This window comes from Macaca thibetana, chromosome 6 (genome assembly GCF_024542745.1).
Source record: "Macaca thibetana thibetana isolate TM-01 chromosome 6, ASM2454274v1, whole genome shotgun sequence".
NCBI classification, from domain to species: Eukaryota; Metazoa; Chordata; class Mammalia; order Primates; family Cercopithecidae; genus Macaca; species Macaca thibetana.
In genome coordinates, this window is record NC_065583.1 from 139,063,441 (window position 1) to 139,088,267 (window position 24,827).

Genomic DNA, 24,827 nt, shown 5'->3' on the forward strand with positions numbered 1-24,827 from the left:
TTCATAAGCCTGACTTCCCAGATCTGGGGGCTCGCCCAAATGTCTCCATTTACTAAGCTTTTTGCAGGCCCTTCCAGGGCCTGACAATGTTCTGACAAGACTTTCTGAAGGCTCGGCTAGTTCTTGTGGGACTATGAGCATGCAAAGTGAAGGCCAATTGTACATTTGCAGTTTTGCTCCTTATAGAGAAGCCTGAGGTATTAACTAGGCGAGAAATGGAAGAAATGTCTTAATTTTTAGAAACTTGGCTTTCTCCCTGGTTGTTTCTTCCCTTTGGGTGTCAGTTGCCTTTTGGCTTTGTCAGCCAAAAGAAAAGATTCAATGTGTCAATTTGAAAAAAATCTTTGATAAGAAAAAAAGACAATTTTTATACGTCGTTATTTGCCTGTGAGTCAGATATCGTCTCTTGGCTGACTGCAATATTTACTGTTTCTACAGCAAATGTTCTGCCGCCTTGTGTGATTTAGCTAGCAACCGCCTTCCAATCTATTTGAGCATATTCTTTGCTGTTCTTTAACCATTGTCCTAAGAACCAAGCCCTTTGTTTGTCATTTGCGTTTTTTTTTCTTTTTTGGAGATGGAGTTTCGCTCTTGTTGCCCAGGCTGGAGTGCAATGGGGCTATTTCGGCTCACTGCAACCTCCAGTTCCTGAGTTCAAGTGATTCTCCTGCCTCAGCCTCCCTAGTAGCTGGGATTACAGGCACCCACCACTACGTCTGGCTAATTTTTGTATTTTCAGTAGAGACAGGGTTTCACCATGTTAGCCTGGCTGGTCACGAACTCCTGACCTCAAGTGATCTGCCCGCCTTGGTCTCCCGAAGTGCTTGGATTACAGGCGTGAGCCATGGCGCCTGGCCAGTCATTTGCATTTTGGAGTACATTCTCTGTGAATATGGGCTCCACTCCTCTTTTGCTCTCATAATTTCTGCTGGTCCTGCCTTACTTGACCTGTTGGGCAGAAACCAACCTCATAAAGGAAATCAACAGCAGACATTTAATGCAACCTTTTTATGATGCTTGGAGCAGGATTCACATCTCGCATAGATGGCTGAAGAGTGATTTTGCAAAACTGTGCTTTGTGTAGCTGCTGTTTGAATGTGCATGCCTTCCCATGCAGTGAGGGACACATGCACCAAGATGGGCTCCTGCTGCATTTGTGGATGTGTCCTCTCTTTCTAATGCTCAGTCCACTCCTAGCAGTGTGACCTTTGCTGCCTCTGCCATTCCACCCCCAACTCTGTTGGGGGAGCTAGATGAGGGTTCAGAATAAGAAAATGTCTTATTGTGGCACCTTCCTATCTTGTGTCCCTCCAAATAACAGGGTGCTAAAAATGTGGCAGTTCCCAGAAGTCAGAGTGTGGGAATGATGCTAACGGTGGAAATGCTCGAGACTCCTTTATTTCTCTCATTCTATCCAACCCTGCCTCCCTACTCCCATCCATCCCCGCATCCTGGTATAGCAAGGCTGAATTACAACATGGCAAGACAGGTCCTTCTGGGACTGTTTATAAGGCTGCACTACCAGGAGGATACTCAACATAGATCTAACCCAAGTGAGTACTCATTTTAATGAGTAATTTTACAGAGGAGGGAATGGGCTCTGAAGGGGTTAAATGGCTTGTCCAGGGTAGACACTGTCAGTTGTAGGCAGAACTGGGCCCATTTGACTCCCGGGCTTGTGTTCCTTTTTCACAAAAAGTGTTCTTTTATTCTACCTCCTAACAAGTTAGGCTCTGTGCAACAGTTACCATGAGGCAAATTCAATTCCACTTGAGGGAAGTTCATTTCGTTTGGGTATCAGCAAAACTTGCAATATTAAGAGAAGCCTAGAAATGTAAGTCTGCATTAATTTAAAATGTTAAGCACTTTGGAAGGCCGAGGCAGGCAGATCACTTGAGGTCAGGAGTTGGAGACCAGCCTGGCCAACATGGCGATACCCTGTCTCTACTAAAAATTCAAAAATTAGCTGGGCATGGTGGTGCACACCTGTAATCCCAGCTCTCAGGAGGCTGAGGCAGGAGAATCGCTTGAGCCTGGGAGGCAGAGGTTGCAATGAGCCTAGATGGTGCTACTGCACTCCAGCCTGGGTGGCAGAGTGAGACTGTCTCGAAAATAAATAAATAAATAATAAATAAAATGTTAAGCAACACTAACACTTCTAAGGAGCTCTGTGGTGCTCTTTGTGTTCATTACCATTTCTGCAAGCCTTGTATTTGAGTGGGATGGTTGTTTCATGCCTGAAGGGTGGTGTAACTTTGTGCGTCTATACCTCTAAAAAGAATGTACTGAGAGTTTGAAGCCTTTCTGGAATAAAAATTGAAGCCTTTCTACCCCATACATTATTTTCCTTCAGATACTATGGCCAATGATGCCCATTCACCCTTTGTTTCTCCCTCCCTCCCTCCCTCCTCCCTTCCCTTCCTTCTCTCCTCCCTTCCTTCCTTCTTTCCTACCTTTTTCCTTTCCCTTCTTCCTTTCTATTCTCCTTCCCCCTCCTTCTCCTCTATCTCTTCTACTTCTTATCTTTCCTTTCTTTGATAAAGGAATGGTTGAGAGTGAATTGTCAAGACAAAGCCATAGAGTATGGTTCAATCAATGCTAACCACCCTCAAATAAAACACTATCTACTAATCTCCTAGATTAAACGAATGAACAAACAAACAAACAAACAAACCCAACCTTGGAAAAGGAAGGTATGTAGCAAAGATATAAATAGGCATCTACCTAAGATTATAATGTTCTGAGTTCTTAAAGGCATTCTTGTGAAGAATACATGAGCTTGGATGACATGATGATGAAGTAGACAAGATTTATATCTACCGTATTCCCATATCCCCTCAATTTTGAGTCCAGATCTGAGACTCCCACGGGTATAAAAATGTGCAGGGGAGTGATCTAGCTTCCCAAAATTCAAAAAACACAATAGCCAATCTAGGATGACATCTTTCCTAACTTTCCCTAAAAGTCTAGACATGGTCTCATAGGAGTGACACCAGTTGTTGTAGGCCCGAGGGCAAAACCACATTTGGATTTTATTGCTGAGATGCTTCAGGACAGAATTTGTTCTGGTCAGGCTGAAATAAGAAAAGGAATTAATACTAAGGAGTTGGAAGAGTGTAACTGAGCTTGCGTCTAAGGAAAACAAATACATTCCGGAGAGACTAAAAGATGCTAATTTTCTTGATGAAATGAGGCGTGGGACCTAATCCCCTTTTCAGCCAGGTTTATCACATAGAGGTAGGTGTGTGTGTGTGGCGGGGGGGTGTATGTGTTGTCTTTTCTAGAAACCTCTTTTTTTTTTTTTCTTGAGGTTAATTAAAACCACATTTGATAATATGAAAATAGCTCTAACTATGATGGTTTTCATCAATGTAGGGCCTTTCAAGTATTCTCCTGGCACTCTGAGACTAAAGGTGCCATGATCGCACTAAGCCATTTGGAAATTGTGTGGCAAATTGTGCAGTAAGTACTTCCTTGTGAATTTATGAATCTCATCAGATTTTGGAACACGCTGATCTGAGAGGTGAGGGCAGGGCTCCGAGCCTGACTGCTTCACTGCTCATCCGTGGCTTCCTTTTATCTTCCTTTCCAGTGCAGAGCTCCAAATAGTTTTTCAAACCCCATTAGACTTCCCAATGGCATTCTTAAGAGAAGAAGGAAGAGTGTTTGTTTAGTTGAATTAGGGGAAGTCTCCTGTGGCCAGTGAAGTTTTATTGAGCCATTTCTAGAAGAACTAAAAAAATCAACTGGACTTCTTTGTTTTGTGCTTTATTGTTTATTTACATTTGCTTGAAAAGGTAATCTGCACAGGTTTGATGTCAGCGGAAGTGGGACACCATTCATAAGACAGAGAGAAGGACTCTGGGGGAGAAAATATTTGGATAGACAGACCACTTGGTTGAAATGAAAAGAGGGAGTCAGAGAATTTCATTATGTGAGTTATGGGCTTTGGTGGCACTTTCTGAGTGTATAACGTGTCAGGTAGTGAAGGCTTGCTGGGGGGTCGAAGAAGGGATTGCCAGCAAAAGGAAGATGTGCCAGATGGAAAAAAACCACTGGGAGAAGATTAGTTAGCTTTATCAATAAGAAAAAGTTGGGATAGAACAAAAGCATAATAGTACTGTATCACATAGCCAAAATTATCATAGAGGTATAGATGTGTGTGTGCATGTGAGTGTGTGTGCATGAGTGCATGTATGCATGTGTGCAAATGCGTATTCACTATATATATGTGTGTGCGTGTGTGTGTGTGTGTGTGTGTGTGTTGAACCTAATTTCCTGAATACTTGCCATGCGCTGGGCACTGTTCTGGAGTGGTTCAAATCTCATGACTCTTTGTCCTCCGAGTGGCACTTTGCTTTAGGTAAGCACGTTTGAGCCTCAGGTGCAGGATTTCCCTTGCTTGCCTACAAGGGAATTCAAAGAAACAATAAAGCAGAAAGTCTACAACTCCACCTGGTATGGGATTTAAGGAAACCACTCTTATCAATCTCATTTTATAGAAACACAAATAAGTTAAGTTTGTCCAAAGTCACATGGTTAGTAAGTGGAATCGGCAGGATCTGCCCCAGAAAGTGCAGCGCCAGACAGAACAGGGCTGTTTCGCCGCCGTAGTAGCACTTGCCCTCTCGACAGGCACTCCTTAGTTTTCTCTGTTTGTCAATATGCCAAAAGTGCACATAAAATGATGGTTGTGGGAGTATAATTTATATAGCACATTATTGGAAAATACCTGAATGTTCCACTACAGGGAATTGGTTAAATAAACTTTGGTATGTTCGTGTAAGAGGGCACTATACAGATGTTAAAAATAATATTCTCCAAGAATATATGTGACTACTAGGCTTAGGTTTTGTTACATGAAAAAAGCAGGCAGCAAATCTGTATGTATAATTTGAGGCTAATTTTGTTTTTTAAAACTACCGTGAAGGGAAAAATGGAGACAAGCTAACTATATATGAGAAGAATGAGTAATAAACCATGGCTTAGTCATTCAATGGAATACTACATCTAGTTCAACTGAATGAAAATAATCTCCATGGATCAACATGGGTAAGTCTTAAAACATAATGCTGACTAAAAAAAGCAAGGTACAAAAGGATATACATGGCATTGTATCACTTATGCAAAAATCTAAAATGTACAAAAGTAATATACATTTTATGAATCTAATTGTATAGTAAAGGCCAGGTGCGGTGGCTCATGCCTGTACTCCCAGCACTTTGGGAGGCCGAGGTGGGCAGATCACTTGAGGCCAGGAGTTTGAGACCAGCCTGGCCAACATGGCAAAACCCCGTCTCTACTAAAAATACAAAAAAAGTAGCCAGGCAGGGTGGCCCACGCCTGTAAGCCCAGCTACTCAGGTGACTGAGACAGGAGAATCTCTGCAACCCAGGAGGTGGGGGTTGCAGTGAGCCAAGATTACGCCACTGCACTCCAGCCTGAGCAACAGAGTGAGACTGTCTCTCTCTCTCTCTCCTCTCTCTCTCTCTCTCTCTCTCTCTCTCTCTATATATATATATAGATATAGTAAAAGTACAAAAACATTTCTTTCTCTCTCTATATATCATATTATATATATAATATGATAAACCCATCTAATTCTTCTCATTCCTAAAGGAAATGAAGAAGTGCTATCCTAAAGCTGGTGTGTATAGATCCTGTGAATGTTTCTGTACTTTTACTATATGTATATATATTTCTTCATTTCCTTTAGGAATGAGAAAGAACTAGATGGGTTTCAGCTGGATCCATTTTATTTCTATAGGAGAGAACTAAGCAAATGTGGTAAAATGTTAACATTTGTTAAATCTGAGTGGTGCATCCCTAGGTTTCTTTTATACTGCTTTCTGTATGTTTGCAACATTTTATATTTAAAAATTGTCTGTGTGATATATAATAAGGATACACACGTGGAAGAGGCTAGCGGGCACCAAAATATAAACAGCAACTATATTGGAAAAGTATAGCACAAACTTATTTTCTTAAGCTTTTCTGTATTTTTAAAATTTATATAGTAAGTATGATATAAGAAATAAAAACAGGACATGCCTTTTTAGGAAGCAACAATGTTGTAGGCAAAGAGTGCTGCAGTGGAGTATGGAATCTGCTCCTATGTGACACTGGTTGATTCACGTAGGCACTTTGTGGCAGTTTCCTCACCTGCACGGTGGTTTTATGGGCCACAGGCTCACTAAACCGACTTATTCTTCCTGGTAACCTGCATACAGACCTCCCAGGCCCTGGTGTGAAGGTGGCTCTGTGACTAACTCTTGCTGATGGAATGGGAGGAGACAGTTAGAAGTAAGTGAGCCTGCTCTGAAGTTTCTCTCTGCCTTCTGTCTGCTGTATGGATGCAGTCTGGGGCATCCTGAAACCCTTTGTTGAGATGGTGGAGCCACAGCAGGGGAGGAGCCTGGATCCCCATGTGTCACCACTGGCGTGAGAGAGGCCCAGCCAGAAACATACTCCTTGAATTTTGTGAGAGCAAGAAGTAAACTTTTGGGCTTGTTTGTTACAGCAGTTAGACTACTCTGACTGATACAGGCTCCATCTGTCAGATCCCTTCAAGTTCTGATATTCTATGAATGCCAGAGGCCCTTGGTTTAAAGCTGTCTCTCCATTCATTTATCTCTTGATGAAGTTCACTAGTCTCAGGGACAAACTTATCTAAACCAGCAATTTGGACATGTCCGAAAGAAAGAAACTGGTGTAATAACAAGTGAGTGGAAAAGATAAAGGACAGTGGCCAGAAGACCAGGGGAAAATCCAGAACTTAGTAAGTCTGGGCTGTGCATGTCTTGAGGCTAAGGACAAGAACTTGAACATTTTTGATCTCTTTATAACCCTTCAGTTTTACAGATTGTAATCTCTTAATCAATACCTGTTGGATAAATGAATACATGTGTAGGAAGCTGCGATCAGTGATAGCCACATACCTTGAAAAGCCACTGCTGCTTAATTTCTAGAGTTATTGACCTTTTAGTTTCATGAAGTGAGTAAGAGCACATGATCTGGAGTCGGAGGGGTCAGGCAGGCTGGGTGAGAATCTTGGCTCTGCCTCTTCCTTAGCCTTTCCAAGCCTGTTTTCTTAGACATAAAATAGGGATAAAAATGCTATAAAACCCATAGTCATTTTGAGGATTAAAGGAGCTAGGTAATGCAGGTGAAGCACAGGCCTGCTCCACAGTTGAGTAAGTTGGATTTATGACATGGATTCAAGGTGACCCTAAGTTAAATCAAGATAAGACTCCCGCTGGGCTCAGTGGCTCATACCTGTAAACCCAGCACTTTGGGAGACTGAGACAGGAGGATTGCCTGAAGCCAGGAGTTTGAGACCATTCTGGGCAACATAGCAAGACCCTGTCTGTAAAAAAAAAAAATGTAAAAATTAATCAGGCATTGTGGTGTGCACTGTAATCCCAGCTACTTGGGAGGCTGAGGTGGGAGGATCACTTGAGCTCAGGAGTTTGAGGCTGCAGTGAGCTATGATCGTGCCACTGCCCTCCAGCCTGGGTAACAAAGCAAGACCTCTGTCTCTAAAACAAAACAAAACAAAAACAAAAACAAAAAATATGACAACTGTCTACCTCTCCTTATCTAGTTCTCCCACAGGCACTAGCTAAGTCAGCACAGGTGTTGGCCTTGACAAGATTAGCATTGCATTGGTAGAATGCTCCAAAATGGCCTTCTTAAAGTACCGTTACATCATCCTTGCTGAAGTAATCAATGATTCTCATGGAACAAGAGCACAGGAGGTGAGACAGCACTGTTTCCTAATGCAGATGCCCTTCAGGGTCACTCCCTGGCTGAATGACCTAGAGAAGGGGACTCAAATGCATTTTCTCATCTCTGAAGTCGGGGGAGAACACCTGCCTGCCATGCCGTTTACTGTGAGGGTGAAACCAGTGTTCCTGAAGCTCATGGCCTGGCACAGAAGGGAGCTCCTGGGTGTCAGTTCTCCCTCTTCATGTCACCTCTTTGAAACCCAGCCCTAGTTGAAGTTCACATGATATTTCTCTAGTTTTTATGCAGAACACCGTCATTTTTGGTAAAATTCACCTACATTTTGGGAAGCATTCCCACCACCTCCCCATCCCCAACCTCCATTTACTTGAAGGGAAATGGAATCTATCTGGTTTTGATTCCACTCGTTAGCATTAGTTTGTAAGCATCAACTAACATCCAAGTAACCCTTGGAACCTTGTTCTAAAGGCTGCATTTTCAAGTTTAGAAAGTTTATTTTTCTTTCTTTCTTTCTTCTTTTTTAAAAAAATGCTAAAAGGAAGCTGGACTTCAGTACTAGTTTGAGTTTGGGTTTATTTTCTGTGTATGACTGGCTTCCAACAAATTTGGCTAAAAAAAAAAATACACTTTGCCATTCCAGGTTTTACAATTTCAGCTCAATTGAATTTACTCTCGAAAAGTTTTCCTATTCTAACCCAAGGGAAAGTTTTTGTGTTCTGTTGCTGTTTTGCTGGATCATGGAATTGTTACCTTTTCAAGATCTTTGGTTTGCCACTCAAATGAAAAAAAAAATGAAGACCTTTACTGCATATTTGCATGATATTGGCTTTCTGTTGACCTTATCTTTATTTGATTTGGTAGAGGGTTTTGGTAGAAATTGGTAAGAAGTTTCATTCATGAAGACAGACTTGGGAAATTACATACAATTATCCAAGCCTATAGTCAACAAGAGGAAAAACAGAAAGAAGCTGGATGCTTCCCTTGGAGTGGAGGGTTTCTCAGAGGTTTCTATTGAGCAGGACACTCACTCTCTACCGTATCATTTTACCCACCAGGCCTGTATAATAAACACAACCTTAAGACAGTGCAGTCTACTTTCCGTTGTGTAGTAATAGGCTTCATCTGCTATTTCTAGCTAACAATTGTTCATTGTTCATGCTGCCTCAAGGTTTAGAAACCAGAATTTCTCCCTGGTTCCCAGGAAACTGAAAACAAAGAAGGAGGTAATTTCCACGTGTGTAGCAGGCACTCCATTTGTTAAAGGTCTCAAGTCGTGTATCCGTGTTTTTTAGATGAGTCTGTAACAGATTTGATTTTTGTGTAAATCTCAGACAGGAGATAAAGTCTTCTCCTGGATTTCCATTTAGGTTGTTTGAGGCTCAAACGAGCTTTCTGGACAGACTTGGTAAGTATTGTTAAGTTTGACTAAAGTACTCATTTCCGGATGAAGAAGATGCATTTGTGATTTCATAAGGGGATCAGTACGTCGTAATCTTCTAGTCCTCTACCTTGCTACTGTCCAGAGCCAGTGCATAAAATGTCACAGTGATAATTTTTATCTCCATCTTAATTATGAACATTTTAAGCTAAGGGAGACGACTCATAAGTATCAAATTGGTTTTCTTTGTTCATATACCTAGATTTTCATATGGTCAAAATACCCACGGAATATATGAGTGGCAGCAGTAAACAGTCCTTGAAGTTCTTGGTTGTTTAACTTGACTGTTGGTGATGCCCAGTGAGGCCCTGTCTGCTCCAAGCAAATTACATAAAAAAGATGTGAATAAAAACTCATCAAATACTAACAGAGGTGAGATCTGGGAGGAGTGGAATTACATTTATGATCTGTTTGTTTTCTTTTTCTTACTTTTCTGAATTTTTATGCAGTGAGTGTATGTGTGTATATGTGTGTGTATTTTAAGTTTTTGTTTACAAAAAAGATGAGTACATATTTGTTTTTTTAAAAAATCAAACTATATAGAAGTATATAGAGTAAAATGCATAAGTTCTTTTTATTCATCCTCTAACCACATTTTGCTTTCTAGAGGCCATAATTGGTTTGCATGTAAATTTCCAGACCTTTTCTCTGTTTTATCTGTATAATTGTTAACATTATATTGAAAGACTGAGACTCCATACAGTACAGGTAGAAAACAGTTTCCCTTGCTGTCTCTATAAATATAATATGCAGATTCGTTCTCACTCTCTTGGACAATCATGTAGAATAACAACTCCTCCAGTCCCTTCAAGTCCCACCCATCACCCCAGGCACTCTTACTCTTGGTGCACCTAGTGAGTTCCAGCAGTTCGTGGGCAGCCGCTGACAGATGCAGGTGCTGGCTGGGGAGAGGAAAAGCTGGCCCTCCACCCAGTAGGTGTGTGTGTGTGAATGTGATCAAGAGATAGGAAGGTTGTGGGTGGAGTGTTGTCAACCTCTCTACAGGGGGGGGCCCTTTTAAATTAGACCACCCTGGCTGGCTCCCTTGCATATGGCCTAAGGGCAAGACTGATGCACTCTGGCTACTGCTGCTGGGAGGCATGCAGTCTGCTGCACTGCAGCTCTCTCAGTGCCTGGGCCTCCGCACGCAATTTGCAGCCTCTTGCTAGTAGACGATCTTTGGTCTTGAATTAAGTGCCAGTCTATACTCGGCAGACTCCAGCATTCAGGGATATCTCCTTGAAACTTCTTTTACTTAGAAAGAGGTAAATGTGGAAACAACACCACACCCCGAAAAATCATTCCAAAGAAATTCTCTCAGCATTTCCAGTTTCAGTCCTTTTACAGCCTTGAGGCGAGTGATAGGCTAATGGTTGCAGCTGTCTCCTTTTCAAGTCCTGTCTAGGTGGTCTAGAAACTCATTTTAGAATGCGAGACCACTAATTGCCTCTTGCTTTGTTCTGGGTCTTCTGGGGCCTTAGACAAAGCTGAAAAAGAGTCTCCTTTTCACATTTTGTTATAGACCTAGGTAAGTCCTTGTTTTTCCATAAGTTAGAACATATTAATATTCTGCAAGTTGTTATCTTAATTGTCAATATATCAGTCTTTTCATATCGGAAGATGTTGAATTGTCTCATTCTTTTTAATGGCAGTGTAATAGTCCATTGGGTAGATAAACCAGAGTTTATGTAACCATTTCTCTTTTGATAGGCTAATTCTAATTTTTTGCTTTTACAGGTAATGCTGCTATAAATAATTTTTAAATTCACGTGCGTGTGTGTGTGTGTGTGTGTGTGTGTACATGAAGTGTAGCCAAAGGTAGGTACTAGAAAAATTTTGCAAGATACTACCAAAGTGACTCCAGGAGAGTTGTATGAATTTCTGCTTTCTCCAGCAGTGCTTAAGAGTGAACATTTCCCCACACCTTCACTACATATTTTCATTGTTTTTAGTCTTTGCCATTTTAGAGGCTAACAGTGATCTCATTATTTTATTCCATTATTTTCTTGATTATTAATGAGGCGAGACTTTTTTCTCGCCTTTGTCCATTTGTATCTGTGCTCTGTGAATTGCCTATCACATATCCTTAATCCAGTTTGGGGTTCTGGGTCTTTCTCAGCCCCTTGTAGTTTAAATAAGGAGAAGATGGCAAAATAATGAAACAGAGACAAATTGTAGTGACTTGCTGAGAACCCTGGTCCCACTCCACGGGGACAAGAAATGGCGGAAGTTCTACAGCTCAGACTATATCACTTGTTCCCCTCAAAACTGTTCATAAGTCTGAATCTGAAACATAGGCTAAATCTTCTCTTCCTTCAAACTGACACATATACTTTTATTAATAACATTTTAGCCAATTCCTTGTATTTGACTGAGAGTGTGTGTGCAAACTTATTTTGAATCTGAAGCCTAATAGGTTGCATTTATGCCTCTTTGTCTCTTCTTAATTCTACACATATTAAAAATTACTAAAGGCATATCGTATTTCAAGAAAAAAAACAAAGGAGATTTTTCAGAGCACCTAGCAGCCATGGCAACATGCCTTTACAAGGGGCATGTACTCTGCTAAAAAATATTCCATTTACAGGTAATGACAGACATTTGCCAAACAGCCCCAAGCTAACCCAAGAAAGAATGGGCAGATGGTTTGAGGTGTGTCAGGAATAGGATTTACAAAATAAGATTATGGTTATGCTGGAAAGTAACAGCAATGGTTATAAACAAATGGAACAGACTTACTTTTTGCCACGGGGCAGAGGAAGAAAGGGGTTCTGCATTGCTGCTTGTGAACTAGAGTTGGCTTGCTTAGATACACAGCTCTCTGGGATTTTATGTATGTTGTTAGGCACTTGTATAAGCCACATGACTGGGCCTCCAATTGAGTTTCTTCTAATCTGAAGCAGGGAAACTTCATTCTCGTTCTAGAAGCCCCTGCTGGTGTTGGCCCTGTCTTGGTTGTGTCTGGCAAATGAATCTGCATCCTTCTCCACGTGGATTTAACTATCATACCAGTTACAGACTATCAGTTGAGAAGACACTGGAGAGAACCAGCCTGTTTATTCCTGAATGTATATTTTTGGCTGCGGGAATTAGTCATAACAGAGGAAGGTACAGAACACCTCCCAATATGATAGATCTATTTGCTCATCAGCCCAAATCCTGGACCTTGAAGTGGTAATGAATGAGTCTGCCTCTGCCCTGAATTTAAAAATCTCAGCTCTCTCTTTTCCAATTAAATTAAGATTTAGAAAGATAATGCTTCCTCCCTTGGGAGCATTTGGGCATTTTCCAAGGAAACAGAGAGAGGGTTGTCAAAGGGGATTTGCTGACAATGACATGAGAAGAAGGCGATGACAAAGAAAGACTGAAGGTCTCAGACTTCGGGATGGGGTCGAAGCTGTCTCACCTGGTTAGGAACTGTCACCATGCAAGTGAAGGGTGGAATTTGGCTTTTAGAATACATTTCCATTAGCCCTGGAGTTTGACAGCTAGCTCCTGATGGCAGCAAAGCATGTGAGGCCTCCCAGTCAGCAAGGCTGATCTCTGACTAATGGGGAAAAATTACCCAATAAGAATTAGCAATCTTACATCACTGATCAGAATCCTTACATTGCCCTTCATGTGGGGAAAAGAATGAGACTTTCAAAAGGAGTTGGACTGGTTTTAACGTGGCCTGTTGGTCACTGAGACAGGAAACATTTAACATGAATTAGATGCATTTGGAATTTGTTTGACTTATCTTGAGCCTAAGGTTTCCAGGTATTAGTGGTATTGAGCACTCATTTAGTACTTTTACGTATTTTTTAGAAAGTGCCCTCTCATTATTTCTAGGTAGATACAATTGGCCGTTTGATCTTGTTCTTTATTTGTACCAGATTTTTTCAACTTAACACTTTTGGAGAAGTGGAAGCTCTTGAGTGTTAAACTAAGAAAACCAGTGCTGGATGAGTGTCCCAAAAGAGAACAGTGTTGTTATCATAGGCTGAATTGATCCCAGATGGATTCTGGAATGAAAGGATTAACAATGATGTAAAAATGGCCTGAGCACGTGATAGTATACAATACTGAGTCTTTGAAAGTAAGCTTGGCCACAGCCACATGTGTCTTCAGAGTTGGAGGTTAGATACCATTTACTTTGGACTTTGGATAGCATATAGTGGTCAGAATGATTTAAAAATGTTAAGTTAGGCTGGTGTTGAAAGATGGCATAATTTGAGAACAGATACAGCAAAACAAGGCAATGAACTTGCCTTCCTCATAAATGATGTCAGCAGTGAGAAGCTGAGGGCCATGGGCCAGGACAGAGGAGACTTAGCTTCTTTTTCTTGTCTTCTTAGATTGTGTTGAGAAATCCTGCTCTTGAGCATGTGCTACTGTGTCTTTTGGAAGACAATAATAGCTGGGCAGAGGAAAATGTTGTTGTGGCTTTTTGACCCCTCTCTGACCAGGACAACAAATATAATGACGATAATAAAAATACCCAGAGCACATCCTTATTTATCTCTTCATGGGAAGTCATAAGACTGAAAGGGGCTTTTATTTAGTGGGTTCTACCAGTGGGAAGATATTCAGACAACACTGAACCCACACGTTTGACTCTGGACCAGAGGCTGCATGTCTGACCCCAGGTAGGTATCCTGAGCAGACTGCATGGTTAGATGGAATGATCTCTTCTCTATTGTCTTTTAAGGGGTATGTGATCTGTATACTTACAATGAACTTTTCAAGACACAGGCTACAAAATGCACTGGCTAAGAAATGACTAGGAACCAAGGGCAGAATGGGGATAAAGTGAATTCCAGCAAAATGCTGTCCCTTCAATAAGTCTTACTGGAAGGCCCAAGTGGCCAACTGGAACACCTCCATGGGATACAGCAAGTATGGGGCTTTGGGAAAACACACACACACGCACACACACACACACACACACGGCCTACTTTAGCACAGACCCAGCCATTTGTGAATCAAGATTTCTTGGGGGAGATTTCTGAGTCTGAGACTAGTGGTTCATTATGCTAACCAGGTTGCACACTAGAATAATCTGGGAATATTTTGGCAAAAAAAAAAAAAAAAAAAAAAAAAACCCAAAAAACAAAAAACCATTTTCCCAGACCCTATCCCAGACCAATTCAATCATAATCTCAGGATTTCAGGGCACTGATAATTTTTTTTTTTTTTTTTTTTTTTTTTAATACAGAGTCTCACTCTGTCACCCAGGCTGGAGAGCAGTGGCATGATCTCAACTCACTGCAACCTCCACCACCTGGGCTCAAGTGATTCTCTTGCCTCAGTGTCCCGAGTAGCTGGGATTACAGGTGCATGACACCATGTGTGGCTGATTTTTTTGTATTTTCAGTAGAGATGGGGTTTCACCATGTTAGCCAGCCTCAAGTGATCCCCCTGCCCAGGCCTCCCAAAGTGATGAGATTACAGGCGTGAGCCACTGTTCCAGGCACTGATAATTATTTTTAAAGCTCCCAAAGTGATTTTAATGTGTGACCAGGAGAGAGAACCATTTTCTTGGTTAGCAGTTTGCTAAGATGGTTACAGACAGTCTCTCTTCTCTTCCAGATTCACTAGAAATTGCCATTAGACTCTAGGCTTCCTGAGGGAAGGGTTCACCTTATATAGCATTTGGTTTTCCACAGCATCTAATTTTCAAGGGATAATTGTGAATGCATTTGCATCAGAAAGGGGAATCTATTCATTGCTAGTAGTTTTCCAGGCTGTTGGTCAGGGCATCGGGTTCTGTCATCAGCTTTCCCATTCATTAGGTGGAGGACCTAGGGGTAGGTCCAGATAAAATACAGAATGCCTAGCTAAATTTGAATTTTAGATAAACAATCAATAATTGTTTTGTATGCATATGTCTCATACATGATTTGAATATGTATTTTTATTTGCTCAATCTGGCAACCCTATCCCGGGATATCTTCTTAGTCTCAGATTATTCACTTGTAAACTAAGGAATGAAGTTGTCAGAGATTAAACAATTTCATTTGAAAAGAAAAAAAATTAAAGAAATTAGAATCACTTTTATAAACTTAAATTGAAGTTTGACAAATTCCTTGTTTGCACGCCATTTAGGATTTCCAAAAGCAGGTTTTTCAGTGGAGTGTCTAGGTATTCATAATGGTGACCAGACAGGCATACACTAGAGTTATTATAAAAACACTTATTTTTCTCCATTGAATGCTGTTTGTTTAGATTTCAAGGCAGTCTTTCAGGTTATTTGTTTAACACTGAAATGTGGTCTTTTCAGTTTCTTTAGCAGTTGGAGACATTTGATTTTGAAAAACCCCTCTCTCATCAATTAGTATCTTCATTTCTAAGCATACAAGAGGGTCTCTAGTTAGCTAAAGGTATCTTTTTTTCAGAAGCAAATGGAAATTTTTTGTCTTTCAGACCAAACTTAATGTGTATGTGTGTCTGCACTTGTGTGTGCGAAATTTGTCCCACTTTATTGAATGCCCCCATATGCAGCAGTTCTAGAGTTCTAATATCTTATCACACACTTATGTGTGTCCAGAATTCGTGGGTTCTTGGTCTTGCTGACTCCAAAAATGAAGCCACAGACTGTGGAGGTGAGTGTTACAGCTCTTAAAGGTGGCGCATCTGGAGTTGTTCCTTCTGATGTTTGGATGTGTTCAGAGTTTATTCCTTCTGGTGGGTTCGTGGTCTTGCTGGCTTCAGGAGTGAAGCTGCAGACCTTTGCGGTGAGTGTTACAGCTCATGAAGATGACGTGGACCCAAAGAGTAAGCAGCAGAAAGATTTATTGTAAGGAGCAAAAGAACAAAGCTTCCACAGTGTGGAAGGGGACCTGAGCAAGTTGCCACTGCTGGGTTGGGCAGCCTGCTTTTGTTCCCTTATCTGACCCCACCCACATCCTGCTGATTGGTCCATTTTACAGAGAGCTGATTGGTCCGTTTTGACAGAGTGCTGATTGGTGCGTTTACAATCCCTGAGCTAGACACTGAATTATGATTGGTGTGTTTACAATCCTTTAGCTAGACACAGAGTGCTAGACAGAAAAGTTCTCCAAGTCCCCACTAGATTAGCTAGATACAGAGTACTGATTGGTGTATTTACAAACCTTGAGCTAGACACAGGGTGCTGTTTGGTGTATTTACAATCCCTAGGCTAGACATAAAGGTCTCCAAGTCCCCACTAGACTCAGAAGCCGGGCTGGCTTCACCTAATGGATCCCGCACCAGGGCCGTGGGCAGAGTTGCCTGCCAGTCCGGACACCTGCACTCCTCAGCCCTTGGGCGGTCAATGGGACCGGGCACCACGGAGCAGAGGGCGGCGCCTGTCGGGGAGGCTCGGGTGGGCACGGGAGCCCACAGCCGGGATAAGGGGGCTCGGGCATGGCGGGCTGCAGGTCCTGCCCCGCCAGGAGGTGGCTGAGGCCCAGCGAGAATTCGAGGGCGGTGCGGGCGGGCCAGCAGTCCTGGGGAACCCGGCGCACCCTCCGCAGCTGCTGGTCCGGGTGCTAAGCCCCTCACTGCCCGGGGCCGGCAGCGCCCGCCGGCCCCTCAGAGTGCGGGGCCCGCCGCAGGGCCTACCCGGAACTCGCGCTAGCGCGCGAGCGTCATGCGCAGCCCTGGTTGCTGCCTGCGCCTCTCCCTACACACCTCCCCGCAAGCAGAGGGAGCCGGCTCAGGCCACAGCCAGCCGGGAGAGGTGCTCCCACAGTGCAGCGGCGGGCTGAAGGGGTCCTCAAGCGTGGCCAGAGCGGACGCGGAGGTGGAGGAGGCGCTGAGAGCGAGCGACGGCTGCCAGTACGTTGTCACCTCTCATATGCATATATACAATTGTCCAGTGCTAAGATGAAGGGAATAAGGTCTCTGCAAATTAGAGAATCATTAAAATTGGAATTTCCACGTGAGCTTTACCGTGTCTTAAATTTTGGGGAACGGAATGAGACAGATGTCCAAGGAAGGTAATTAGCAGTTTACCTATTCTTTTAAAAACAATCTCACAACTTTTGTAAGACAAAGACATTCCTAGTTTCACTCAACATTTAATAACCTGGAGTTGGGAAAGCTTTCAAGGACTGATGAGGGTATGTTTTATATGGCGACCAGAGGGAAATCTGGGGAGTTTTTAGATCAAAAAACGCAGTTGCTATGGTTTGAATATGATTTGCTTCTACCAAAAACTGTATTGAGGCTTGGTTCCCAATGTGGCAGTGTTGGGAGGTGGTGCCTTAAAGAGGTGATTAGGTCTTTAAGATACATTAATGTCTTTCTCTGGAGATGGGGGGTTAGTTGTCCTGGGAATGGATTACTTCCCTCAAGAGCACGTTGTTATAAATTGAGGTTGCCACATGTGTCTTGCTCTTTTTTCCGTGCACCTGGTTCCCCTTCCATTTCTCTGCCATGTTTGAGGCAGCATGAGGCCCTCATCAGAAGCCACCAGATGTGGCTGCTAAATCTTGAACTTCTCAGCTTCTAGAACTGTGGGCTAAATAAACCTATTTTTTTAAAAAAATTACCCTATCTCAGATCTTCTTTTAGAACAACACAAAATGAACTAAAACAATGTCAACGTTACAAATGAGAGAAATGTTAAAATATGTTTTAAAAATGACTTCTATAATACCTATGAGAATCTGCCATTTTCTGTTATTTTAAGAGCCAGGCCAAAGGAAGAATAAAGGTCACTGAATCCACTGGATTGGAATGCCTTTACTGTCCTCCAGTCTCTCTTCCCTCCCATATGGAGAAACATTTAGGGATTGTGCACTTTCTGATTACTCTCTTCTTCCCAATTAGGGCGCTCAATGGACAATGTTATCTATCCCAACCTCTTCCTTGCCGTTTCCCCTCCCTGATGTTTCTTGGGACCAGATACCACAATCTGGCATAGCCTACTTTTGTGGCTGGTTAACAAGTCTCTCAAAATATTCTACTCCTTGCTGTTTGTTTCTACTTTAATACCTCCACTTCTAGCAAATTCTACTTCAAAAACGTTATACAATACTATGTGCTAAACCTTATGCCAAACATTTTATATGCATGATCTCATTTAATCTGCACAATAATCCTATGAAGTAGATATAACTCTCTTCAATTAATGGATGGGAATTATGTGGCCTATAGAAGTTAAATACTTTTCTCAAGACCACAGAGGTCCTAAAAGGCACCAGTAGAATTTGAACCCAGGGCTCTGAAGCTTTTGATCACTATGTTATACTAAGATAAGCTAGGGGCAGTGGCTCCTGCCTGTAGTATCAGTAATTTGGGAGACTGAGGCAGGGGGATTACTTGAGGCCAGGAGTTCGAGACCAGCCTGGACAACATAGTAAGACCTTGGTCTCTACAACAGTAACAACAAAATGAGCCAGATATGGTGATGTGTGCCTGTAATACCAGCTACTTGGTAGGCTGAGGTGGGAGGATCGCTCGAGCCCAGGAGTTTGAGGCTGCAGTGAGCTGTAATTGTGCCACTGCACTCCAGCCTGGGCAACAGGTGAAACCCTGTCTACAAAAAATCCAAAACAAAACAAAACAAAACCCAAACTAAGATACTAGTTCTTTAATGAAAGTAACATCAATTTTTAATGACTCGTGATTATTATTTTTATGCAACATTTTTTGAGTACTTACTATGTGTCAGTCATTGTGATGGGTGCTTTATTGATTATCTCATTTGTACCAGGGTTAAGCAGAATTATAATATACTCTAAAGATAAGGGATGAGACTCAACATGTAACTTTTTCAAAGTCATACAGTTGAAAAAAAGCAGACCTAGGAGCCCAGACCATAAGTATTTATCTCAGACTCTCGTGCTGTTCTCTTTCTAACCCTCTTCTTTGAGAGTCTTCAAGTTACTTCCAGTTACAGTGCAGAAGAATTTGAATCCAAGAGGCTGTTCTTCCACCAATGGCTTTCTGTCTGCCTTTCTTCTCTTTCAGGGCTGGAGTAGAATCATTGCAGAGGTATCTGCTCATGCTGTTGAGTGTGGCACTAATGCTGCCTGTCCTGAAATAAACTTGGATTAGCTATCCAAGATGGCATTAACTACCCTTGAAATGAAATGACCTTTCCCTTGGGCTCATTGAGTGAGGCCGTTGTTATCAATGAAGACATGCTTGAGGCTGTGCTAAGGGAAGAATGCTCCACCTTCTTGGAGCCTGATGTGACCAACATGGTTCTACAAAAATATCAAGTCAAATATTTGATCTTGAAGAGAAGGAATCTGATCTTAGCAAAACGAAAATGGTTCAGTAGGTGACATCTAAAGATACTGTGAAACTTGTGAACTTGGTTGTTAAACGGGACATTTAGAAGGTGATATGGTGTATGGTGATCATATGTCCTGTTTGATGCCTGTTTTATTTCAATATAATTAACAGTGGTTATTCACTTTCATCCTCAATAGTGTCCTGGTTTGGATGATAAGCTATATGTTTCCCTGTCTAACAGAAGCAAAAAACTAAATGCTATAGTTTTTTCATCCATTCATTTATTCATTCAACAAATATTTATTGCGTTTCTACCTACTCTGTACTAGACACTGCTATGAAAGTTAAACAGATGAGGTGCCTGTCTTCACTGGAGATTAAAATTCAGTAGTGGAGATTGAAAAGTAACATGTAAACGAAGGAATAAATCGATTATTAGAAGCCGTGATAGGAATTATGATGGAAATATCTGTGAAGGAGAAAAGAGTGGCAGAGGTGGCCCCTCTCGACCTGGGGAACTTGGAGGATGAGGAGGAGCCAGCCATGGGATATGTGGGTGGGGTTAGACTGAACAGCCTGCTTGACAGTCTGGAGTGAGATAGAGCTAGGCATATTCCCAGGATGGAAAGGATTGAGAATCTAGATCCATTTCAGGGAGTAAGGGAAGGCTTCAAGGAGAAGGCAGAAGGAAGCTTATCCACACACTCTTGAAAGATGACCTCAGGGCAGGCATTTCACTGAGCAGGGGCAGCATGAGAGAGGTGCAGGGTGGGTGGTTGAGCAGCAGATGTTCTAGCCAGACTGCTCTGTGTGATCCCGTGGAAAGCAGTGGGAGAACATGCTAGAAGCTGATTGAGCTGGCTTGGGTAGTTGCAATGTATAGTTTCCAGTTAGATGCTTCTAAGAAGATGGCCTGGATTCAAAGTTATACCTATGCTAAATCTTAAATTCTGCTGCTTGGTTTCTATGTCAATGTTCTAGTTGGTTAGTTAACAAAGTAAACAATCTGCTAGTTTTGTGATAGATGAGTCTTCCAGATGAAAGAAATGTCTTTGTTTCATTTTAGACTTAAGGTCAGACTTGGGCATTATGGAGGGACTTAAAAGGCACAGTCTATTTTAATGACCATAATTCTAGTTTGGGCATACTTTAAGATATGCGAAAAATATTACTTGAATTGCAGGTGCTCAATTCTGACACTCCTTCTCCCTCCATCTCCTCCCTTATCCCCCAGCTCTCATACTCAAATTTCATAGGGAATCTCTGAACCAATTCAATAGGCTCTAACAGGGCTTTAGAACTGCATTTCAGATATATCATGACTTCATGTAAAGTTAGGTTAAGGCTCAGAGATCTGCATTAAAATACCAATTTATTCCATGGTTGATATTTAGGAATAATTCACAGTGATTTGCAATTTATCTGAACCGTTATAGAGCTATTGACTATTTCATTCCCTCTCTTGCCATTCAAAGTGGCCCTTGTTCACTAACCCATATGATGCCTTGGTTCAATCTTCAAAAGGCATCTCTGCTTCCAACCCCACATACACTGCACATTGGGCAAGAGGAATGTGGACTGGATCTCAGCCTCCAGTCATCTTCCTGGCTGGGTGCCCTTGTGCAGTGAATAACCTGTACAGCAATATATAGCAGCCCTGACCATCTACTGTTGTAATTCCAAACATTTGGAAGATCTCAGCTTCTAGCAGAGGGTGGCAGTGGGCCTGAATATACTTCCCCAAGGCAATATTTTAAAAAACACACGCTAACTTGAAAAAATATCGAGTAAACTTTGTTCTGCTTATAACAACTCGATTTGTGTTTTATTAGTGTGTATAGAGCCACTGGAGAAAGTTCACTTCTAAGAAACTCTTTAGAAAACCCCAAGTTTCCCATTACTATGTGTAGGGTCCAGCCCTGCGGGTCTTAGTGGGTGTTCTCCCTGTGTGCGGAGTTGAGAGATTGTAATAAATAAAGACACGAGATAAAGAGAAAACAGCTGGGCCTGGCGGACCACTACCATCAAGACGTGGAGACTGATAGTGGCCCCGAAAGGCTGGGTGCACTGATGTTTATTGTATACAAGACAAGGGGGCACAGTAAAGAGGATGAATCTTCTAAGTGATTGACAAGGTGAAGCAAGTCACGTGATCACAGGACAGGGGGCCCTTCCCTTTTAGGTAGCCGAAGCAGAGAGAGAGAAGGCAGCGTACGTCAGCGTTTTCTTCTATGCACTTACAAGAAAGATCAAAGACTTCAAGATTTTCACTATTCCTTCTACTGCTATCTACTACGAACTTCAAAGAGGAACCAGGAGTACAGGAGGAACATGAAAGTGGACAAGGAGCATGACCATTGAAGCACAGCACCACAGGGAGGGGTTTAGGCCTCTGGATGACTGTGGGCAGGCCTGGATAATATCCAGCCTTCCACAAGAAGCTGGTGGAGCAAAGTGTTCCCTGACTCCTCCAAGGAAAGGAGACTCCCTTTCATGGTCTGCTGAGTAACGGGTGTCTTCCTAGACACTGGCATTACCACTTTACCAAGGAGCCCTCAAGTGGCCCTTATGCGGGCGTGACAGAAGGCTCATCTCTTGCCTTCTAGGTCACTTCTCCCAAAGTCCCTTCAGCACCTGACTCTATACCCACCGGTTATTCCTAGGTTGTGTTAGTAATGCAACAAAGAGTAATATTAAAAGCTAATGATTAATAATGTTTACGCTAATGATTGATAATGTCCATGATCATCTCTATATCTAATTTGTATTATAACTATGCTTATTCTAACTATTTTCTTTATTATACTGAAACAGTTTGTGCCTTCAGTCTCTTGCCTTGGCACCTAGGTAATCCTCTGCCCACAACTATGTTTTGGTGGGTAATTCTTGACCAGTCCTCATTCTACGGAACTCACAAAATCAAAGAGCTCTTCAATATGTTCAGTGACAAAATGTTTAACTTGTTCGTAATTCCAGTAGAAACTTTTTCAGTGATCTGTATGATTCAATTCATATCTCCCTTGAAAGACACTTCGTGCATAGCAAAGTACTCAAGCAATGTGCAACTAAAGAGCCACACATCTTATTCCTCCCTGGGCTCTCAGGTGAATGACAGATTCAACTCTAAAAGATGAGGAAAACTGTCCCACCAACGTAGCATTCTGATTGGCTATGCTGTTTGGATCTGTAGAGACTTGCAAAACAAAAGTCAGGGTATTTTCCCTCTTAAACCAGGTTTATAAATAGTTGCCTAACGCCCTGGGCAGGGTTATTGCAGGGAAGGATTATTGCACTTTTTGTAGAGGCTTTTGGTCACTCTAATTTTGGATACATACCTTACTACATACAGGAGGCATGCAGGAATCAGCTCTCAGAAATGCCCCGGTAGACATGTCTCATAGCTTAATTATAGCAAAGTGCATCTACAGCACTAATGGCTTAAATATCAGCAATATCTATAATACATGCTGATGAGCCTTAGGTTTCTAGGCAATTCAGCCCAGAGATATGTACTGATATACTGCACAGTAATTACCACTTGGGTTCAGTTGTCCTACTAGTAGAGTTAGTCAAACTCTTTGGGTTCTCAGTAAAATTATCTAGAAGTCTTATACCTTATCTGTTAACCCAGTGTTTTTCAGAGTATGGGTTGCAACCCACTAGTAGATTATGCAGTCAATTTAACAGGTCATGGCCAGTGTTTGGGGGAGCTATGACATTAAATAGAAGAGAGGCAATAGAATAATGTAGAGTACCAAATATCAAAATGGATTATTCATAATAAAGGTTAGTATTGATGCTTGAAATTTTATTCCATATTTTATCCACTCTAAGGTGTACATTTTTTTAACTACAAATCTCTTATAATTGTATAAGATGTCTTATAATTGTAATAGGTAGTTTTTTTTTCTTTCTCAGTCAGTGATAAAATAATGGTATCTCTTGCGATCAATGTCTACTTAGATTTGGTATATGAACGCATTGGGTTTTGATGTAAAATATATCTCTTTTTGTGGTCACGGCCAAAAGAGCTTGAAGAAGACAGATTTGATTCAGTCTTTCCAGGCTTCCCTCTCCACTGGAAGTTGGATGGTTGGTCTCTTGCTGCCTGGAATCTTTGTGCAGAGTTTCTGATCCTCAATGTCACCCCATCTCCCGATGAGGAATGGCTGGGCTCCCTCAACAGGGAATTACACATTCAAAAACTGTCATCTCTCTGTGGTCTCTCTTGGATGTTGAAGATGATTCAACCAGGATGGCAATAATGTTAGGGGTCTCAGGTAATGGGTTTTTCTTGTGTGACCCTCCAGTTTGTTGTTCATACCAGTGCCTCCTGGAAGAGATTTCTTGGTGATACAGAGCTTGGGAGGTGGCAGAGAGGGCTGCTTTTAGATTTTGGTTTTATGGGCACTATCTCATAAGCCTTCTTGTGGTTTTTCCCATTAGCCAGGGCTTCCTGTGGCTACTATCAACAGTGAGGTTCACCAAAACAGTGGTCTTTTAAGGATCTTGATATTTTTAATGTCTCAGTTGGCTCCTGCTTCTTTTTTAAGGCTGACCACTCAGTGGGACTCCCAGCACCCTCCACCCGCAGAAGGTAAGTCATGGGTCTCTGCTGAACCCTTGCACTTGTATGCCTTTATATAAATATATAAGGGAAACAGGTCTGTATTACGCCAGGGTGTCATACTCCTGCTTTTCTTCTGCTCTGTTCAGAAAAGGAAAGTTATTAACCCAAAGGAATGAGCCACTTATTGGAAATTTTAGATTCTGTGGCAATTGAGAAGAGGAGATATATTTCCCTGCCATTCATTGGGCCCTGTTCCTACCTTAAATCTTCTTTAAACACTCATCTTATTAATTCCCCAAATACTACAAGCTAGCAACTTAAATGCTGCATAAAACCTTAAAAACATCTTGTATCAGACTCAGAATTTAAATGTATTTTGTCTGTAAATCCTGCCTGCTTTCCTTGAGTTAAATGGTTACCCTTCCTAAGAGTAAATTCTATCCTGACTTCCAAGAACATAGATTAATTTTGCATGGTTTTGTACTTTATATAAGTGGAATTGTACAAAATGTACTCTTTTGTGTCTGGCTTCTTCTACACATCATCACGTTTATGAGATTCAGCTACATTTTTCTTGCTTTTATAAATTATTTATTCTCTTTGCTTATGAGTATATCACAATTTATTCCTCATCCCAACTATTGAGAGTACTTGGGTACTTTCTAGTGTTTGGCTATTACAAATAGTGTTATTATGAACATTGTAGTACCTCCTGGGATGTATACCTAGGAGCAGAATTCGTGAGTCAGAGGGAATGTATATTCAGTTTTAGTACACTGTGCAAATGAACTTTTTTATTTCAGCCATTCTGGTAGGTGTGTAGTAGTATTTCACATGGTGTTATCTTGTGTTTCCCTGATGAGTAATAAAGTTGAGAGCCTT

At 41.7% G+C, this 24,827-nt stretch overlaps 1 long non-coding RNA gene across 1 annotated transcript; it reads left to right on the plus strand.

Annotated features, from left to right (window-relative positions):
• The first annotated feature begins 3,373 nt into the window (after positions 1 to 3,373).
• On the plus strand, positions 3,374 to 15,158 carry LOC126956285 (uncharacterized). The gene is made up of 4 exons (XR_007726274.1): positions 3,374 to 3,462; positions 4,931 to 5,052; positions 9,387 to 9,556; positions 12,110 to 15,158. It is a non-coding gene; the product is annotated as an uncharacterized LOC126956285 (long non-coding RNA).
• The last annotated feature ends 9,669 nt before the right edge of the window (positions 15,159 to 24,827 follow it).